Below are 7,101 nucleotides of genomic sequence, written 5' to 3'. Positions count from 1 at the left end.
TTCCACCCCCTTTTTTTGTTCCTTCTACCTTCTCTTTTTTTTTCAACACATACATAAAAAAAATTATTTATGTATTATATCTTAACTAAATATTGCTTATGTGGATTTTAAATTTAAATTTTTAAATTCATAATTAAATACCTAACCATAATATTATTTCTAAATAACCTCAAATAATATAAATTCCTATTATTATCATTTTTTTCTCAAAACCTAAATTCCACAATTTCTTTATTATATAAAAAATCAGGATGTTACAATTCTCCCCTCCTTTTAGAAATTTTGTCCTCAAAATTTAATAGATAAGCATAGAAACTATGTACCTAAGCAAATAAATGTGGATAATCTCGCCTCATACTCTCCTCGGTTTCCCAAGTAGCATCACCTAGGGCTCCACCCTTCCAAATCACCTTCACGAGTCGGATGGTCTTATTGCGCAGTTGTTTGTCCTTAAAGTCCTCAATTCGCTCCGGTTCGGATCTAAAGGTCAAATTCTCCCTCAATTCTACTTCTTCAGGTTCAATAACATGGGAGGGATCCGGGTTGTACTTCTTCAACTGTGATACGTGAAACACATTATGGATACCTGCAATCTGTGGAGGTAATGCAACTCTATATGCAGCAGATCCAATTCGCTCCAAGATCTCATACGGGCCCATAAATCTAGGTGTCAACTTCTTTGCCTTAATGGATCTACCAATGCCTGTCATCGGAGAAACCTTCAAAAATACATGATCTCCTACTTCAAACTCTAACGGCCGTCTCTCTTATCAGCATAGCTCTTCTGTCGGCTCTGAGCTGTTAGCAATTTTTGCTTAATCATTGCAATCTTCTGGGTGGTCTGCTCTACAATTTCTGGACCAATGATACTCCTCTCACTTAATTCTGTCCAACACAAAGGCGATCTACACTTCCTTCCATACAAGGCCTCATAAGGCGCCATCCCAATACTAGAATGATAGCTGTTATTATAAGCAAATTCAGCTAATGGCAAATGATTATCCCAACTACCTGGTAGTTCAATGGCACAAGCTCTCAACATGTCCTCCAAAGTCTGGATCGTCCTCTCTGTTTGTCCATCTGTTTGGGGGTGGTATGCGGTGCTAAAACTCAGTCTGGTACCCATAGCTTCTGTAGCGCACCCCAAAAGTTTGAAGTGAACCTTGGGTCACGATCTGACACAATTCTAGAGGGTATACCATGAAGTCTAACTATCTCCTTAATGTATATCTCAGCAAATTTCTCTAATGTAGAGGTAAACTTGATCGCCAAAAAGTGAGCTGATTTGGTGAGTCGGTCTACTATCACCCAAATAGCATCCTTACTCGAGGGTGTTCTTGGCAGTCCAGTGATGAAATCCATGGAAATATCATCCCATTTCCACTTTGGAATATCTAACGGTTGCAGTGTTCCAGCTGGCTTCTGATGTTCTATCTTTATCTTCTGACACGTTAAACATCTAGAAACAAATTCAGTTACATCTTTCTTCATTCCTGGCCACCACCAACCTCGCTTCAAATCATGGTACATTTTAGTTATACCGGGATGAATTGTATATTTGCTCCTATGAGCTTCTTCTAAAAGGATATTCCTCAATCTTGGATCATTAGGTACACAAACTCTACCTTTATACTTCATCACTGTGTCCTCAGAGATGGTAAAATTTGGGGCCTTACCTACCACTATCTCCTTCCTTATATTCCTTAAGTAGTCATCACTCTGCTGTGAGACTCTGAGATCTTCCCAGAATTTGCTCTCAAAGTCTGCTACCTGGAGTGCGGCCATTTGATGTTCAATCACATCTACTGGAACATCATGAAAACTGTTCCACAAATGATATTCATGAACCATCAAATGTGCAGCATGAATAGTCTTTCTACTTAAGGCGTCAGCTACCACGTTAGCCTTACCCGGATGGTAATGTAATTCAAAGTCATAATCCTTCAGAAATTCCATCCATCGTCGCTGCCTCATATTAAGCTCTTTTTGATCAAATAAATACTTCAGGCTCTTATGGTCACTGAAGATTTGAAACTTAGATCCATACAAGTAGTGTCTCCATATCTTCAGAGCAAACACAACTGCAGCTAACTCCAAATCATGAGTAGGGTAATTTTCCTCGTGTGGTCTCAACTGTCTGGAGGAATAGGCAACCACTCGGTCATTTTGCATCAAAACACATCCTAAACCCTTTAAAGAAGCATCAGTGTACAGAGTGTACGGCACCACAGGGTCAGGAATAGTCAATACTGGAGTAGTGGTTAACCTCTTTTTCAATTCTTGGAAAGCAGCTTCACATTTGTCAGTCCAAATAAATGGGGCATCCTTCTTAGTCAGCTTAGTTAAGGGCATCGCAATTTGCGAAAATCCCTTAATAAAGCGACGATAATAACCTGCTAAACCTAAAAAGCTTCGTATCTCTGTAACAGATTTTGGCTGTTCCCACTTCATCACTGCATCAATCTTGCTAGGATCCACCGCAACTCCATCTCTGGACACAACATGGCCCAAAAACTTTACTTCTTGGAGCCAAAATTCACACTTGTTTAATTTGGCATAAAGCTTATGTTCCCTCAAAACTTGCAAGACGATTCTTAAATGTTCACCATGAGCCTCCTCATCCTTTGAATAAATAAGAATGTCATCAATAAACACTACTACAAACTTATCTAAATAGGGTCGAAAGATCCTATTCATGTAATCCATGAATACCGCAGGAGCATTCGTAAGTCCAAACGGCATCACCATGAATTCATAATGCCCATATCTCGTCCGAAATGCTGTCTTAGGTATATCCTCTGCTCTCACTCTCAATTGGTGGTACCCTGACCTTAAGTCAATCTTTGAGAAAACTGCGGATCCCACAAGCTGATCCAGCAAATCATCGATTCTCGGAAGTGGATATTTGTTCTTGATGGTTACTTTGTTCAATTGTCTATAATCAATGCACAATCGGAGGCTTCCGTCCTTCTTCTTTACAAAAAGGACTGGAGATCCCCAAGGTGAAACACTCGGTCTGATGAAACCCTTCTCAAGTAGCTCTTCAATTTGCTTTTTCAGTTCCGCTAACTCTGAAGGGGACATCCGATAAGGAGCCTTAGAAATTGGCCCTGTACCGGGTACCAATTCAATTGAGAACTCTACCTCGCGCTTTGGGGGTAAACCGGAGACTTCGTCTGGAAATACATCCGCAAATTCTTTGACAATTGGGATATTCTTCACGCCTTCATCAATCTCAGCTTGGATAGAGAAGAAAACCATGTAGGCCTGGCAACCCTTCTTCATACATCTATCAACTTGCGCCGCCGACAAGAAAACATGATCTTGAGTCTCGACTGGGGTCACCGACAAAGAAGATAAAGACACACTCCTCTCTCTACAATCTAGGATAGCACCATTTGCAGCCATCCAATTCATTCCCACAATTACATCCATACCTCTCAGTGGTAGGATAATTAAGTCCATAGTTGTTTTCCTATTTTTAAACTCGACTACTAGGTTAAGGCATGCCTTAGCAGTCCTTACAGATTCTCCCGCAGGAGTAGACACATTCATATCAAAAGGTAAAATACACACAGGCAAATCAAGGTCTTTACACAAGTTTCAGAAATAAAAGAGTGTGTAGCACCCGAATCAAATAGTGCAACAATATCATGATGAAGGATTTTGATGTTACCTCTAATGGCATCTGGGGAGTTCATGGTGTCCTGAGTAAGAGCAAACACACGGCCAGAGACAGTAGGATGTTGGGAAGGGTTCTTCATATTTGAGCCCTGGTTGTCCCCACAAAACTTTGCAATGTGACAGACCCAGCACTGTCCGAAATGACGACGCCCGCATTTAGTGCACTGTTGAGAGCTCGCTGTACTCGGGGCAGGGGTAGATACTGTTGGGCTCCTCTGTGACCCGTGATAACTACTATGATAGCTCCTCTGTCCTTGGCCCCTTTGAAATGGACCCTTCTGCCTTCCTTGGTTCCATGAGCTACTCGAACCCTGATGGTTTTTCTTCATAATGCCTCCGGTGGGTCGAGGGTAGGTTGGGGGTCTACTATATGAATAACCCCTCTTCTCTCTCTCAACCTCCTTCTTACTGCGAGCTACTACTTGTAGTTTTATGCACATTTCATCATAATCTCGGATATCTAGATGAGCCAATTGTTCCCTCAATTCTGGTCTAGCCTTCTCCAATAAGCGCTTAGCCTTCCATTCGGAATCATCCCTATACTGCAGGTACGTGGAGTATCTAGATAACTCCTGAAACTTAGCAATGAATGTGTCCTCATCGAGGTTCCCTTGCTTAAAGGCATGGAATTCCGCTTCCTTCTCAGACCTTAACTCTGATGGAAAGTAATGCCTGAATAATTTTTCCTTGAATTCCTCCCAGGTGAGTGTAGAATCATCCCTGGGCCCTGCTGTCTCCCACCAATCTCTTGCTCCTTTCACTAGGAGCACTAATGCTACTTGTACTTTTTGATTGCTGGTGCATGTGACTACTCGAAAGATGGATTCGAGTCTCTTCACCCATTCCTCTACCACGGATGGTTTAAGGTTACCATCAAACGTAGGAGGGTTAAACTTCCTAACAGTTTCCCACACATCAGTAATGGTCGGTGGGGCTCTCTGTTCCTCCTGCCTAATTTCCTTCCTTCTAGACTCATGATCTCTCGGAGTGGCAGGATGTGAGGAACTGCCTTCCCCCACATGACTCTCAACATGAGCCCTATCTCCATTTTCAGTTACCTTTTGCCTCTTTAGCTCCGTCAACTCTTGTTCGTATCCTTGAACCTTGTCTGTTAATGTTTTTACAAGCATTCTTAATTCCGCCAAGTCAGGCTCCTCATTTGGCAGTGGCGGTGGTAGGTGCTCATGTTGGAATCCTGAGTTACCACGAGTAACAGGCATTTTCTCTCCCCTCCTAAAGGATACAAGATATAAATAATAAAATTAGCCTAGCTATATCATGGCCATACAATGAGAAGCACCATAACAATGTATATTGCCAACCGACTATATGCTCTGATACCAATATGTAACACCCTCAAATTTACAAACCGATTTTTCGCAAATTATTAATTTAAGAAATCATTTTTTTTTCATTGAACCCTTATCATACCCTTATCATGGTAGAAAAATTTCTACCATGATACATCCAAGACAATATACCACAGGTCTTAAAATATCTCAAAAAGCAATTAGAACCATGAGGGACAGACATGATCCTCATAGCATGTTATTTAAATTAGGTCATGAATCAAAAGGGACAGACATAATCCTCTTGGACATATAAATGCATTTAATAAAAAGGATTAGAGTTTACATGCTCCATAGACAAGATATGTCCTAAGTTGGCACAAGATACATTGTATAATCCAAAATAAGAGGCAACGTAAAAGATGGTGTCTCATACACCATAATTACACCTCTGGTGCTTTCTCGGCCGGATTCGCTCCTGTAAAAATATTAACCACGGGGAATGAGACTTAAAAGTCCCAGTAACCAAAAATTAATATGTAATGATGCATGCGGATGTAACTAATCATGCGATTGCTAAGTGGGCACACAAAACATTTAACCGAACAATATTTTCAAACAAACCGAACAAGTATTTAATTGCATGACTGCACCTTATATCCTCCTTTACCATGCTCGGACGCCAAATCACCCGGCCAAAGGTGAGTTGGACCAAGCGACACGCCACTCATTGGGTCCAATGAGGGCTTACCACGTGGTAATAATTAACCGAACAGAAATTCCCATTAACACCATACATTAAAATACCCTGACAAGTCATGCATCATTCAAATATCCAAACAGGAATATATCCGAACAATAATATCTCATCATGATAAACAAAAATAAATTTTTAACCCACTTGGCAATAATTTCAAACAAGTATATACAGTATTTATTTTCAATAATTCATAATTTTTCCAAACAACAAAACAACACATAACCATTCACAAACACACTCATCACAACACATTAATAATGGTTACCTTGTGTCTTGAATAACAAGTTCCCCTTCACAACTCCTTTTTCACCACTATCTTTGTCAATATAATCTACATAATTATTTCACAATACTATATATTAATTTTACATTAAAATAAATAACTCTAATTTAAATAGTTAGAAAGTCTTAGATCTATAATCCATATTAATACTAATTTAAGATTTATGCCTCATTTAACTTCCCAAATTCTTTTTCTAAAATTCTCGTACCCTAATAAACTATTTTTTTTATCCTCAAATCACTTCTAGTATCACAATTTCATCCTTCTATATTCTAAAAATTCGTCCAAAAATAAATTAAAAATTTTAAAATTATCCTGAAGCCTCAAATCACCTTTCTATAACCTCAAAAATACCTATTCATACTTAAATAAATATTTAATAATCATAGGTTTATCCCTACGTCTCAGATTCCACATAAATTCAACCATATAGATCTAGATTTTAACTCAAAAATTCTTAAACATGAGTTTCAACCTTAAAAAAATATTCTATAATATTTTTATATCCCTAAGAATTTTAACCTATATTTTTAATCCATCATATCATCAGATTAACTATCCTATAGAAAAATCCTAATCAAAATATTTACTCAATCCTACAAAATAATCATATCACTAGAAAGCTAATATTATTTAAAAATAACTATAAAATTAATTTTGTAATTAAATAAATTTTTAAATGCTAATCTAAACAGGAAAGTTAGAACATACCTGAAGAAAAAGAAAATAATCCCCCCTTGTAAGAAAACGCCGAGCAACGTGAGAGGAAGAGAGAAAAATAATATAAAAATGGGATTGTGAGTCCCAAAATTATATTAAAAAAAACTATAGGTTTGAATTTAATTATTCAAACCTTTGGGCTAAAAGTTGCAATTTTCTCTAAATTGCATCTTAGCCTCTCATGCTTCCTAATGCACACACCCCCTCCTTTTATACATGAAGGCACCTCTTCTCTTCCCTCATCTAACCAATATGGGACTTAGAAACAATAACCTTTCACCCCCTTTTTTTGTTCCTTGTACCTTCTCTTTTTTTTTCAACACATACATAAAAAAAAATTATTTATGTATTATATCTTAACTAAA

The 7,101-nt window shown here is 38.3% G+C and overlaps 1 long non-coding RNA gene across 1 annotated transcript; it reads right to left on the bottom strand.

Moving 5' to 3' along the window:
• Positions 1-5,219: 5,219 nt before the first annotated feature.
• On the bottom strand, positions 5,220-6,066 carry LOC129313092 (uncharacterized). The gene is made up of 2 exons (XR_008593859.1): positions 5,999-6,066; positions 5,220-5,451 (listed from the first exon to the last, which is right to left on the bottom strand). It is a non-coding gene; the product is annotated as an uncharacterized LOC129313092 (long non-coding RNA).
• Between the last annotated feature and the right edge of the window lie 1,035 nt (positions 6,067-7,101).

The sequence above is a fragment of the Prosopis cineraria genome, unplaced genomic scaffold (assembly GCF_029017545.1).
Source record: "Prosopis cineraria cultivar Desert tree isolate PC_DT_omini unplaced genomic scaffold, ASM2901754v1 PC1, whole genome shotgun sequence".
NCBI lineage: Eukaryota > Viridiplantae > Streptophyta > Magnoliopsida > Fabales > Fabaceae > Prosopis > Prosopis cineraria.
This window is presented reverse-complemented; position numbering and strand designations above follow the sequence as displayed.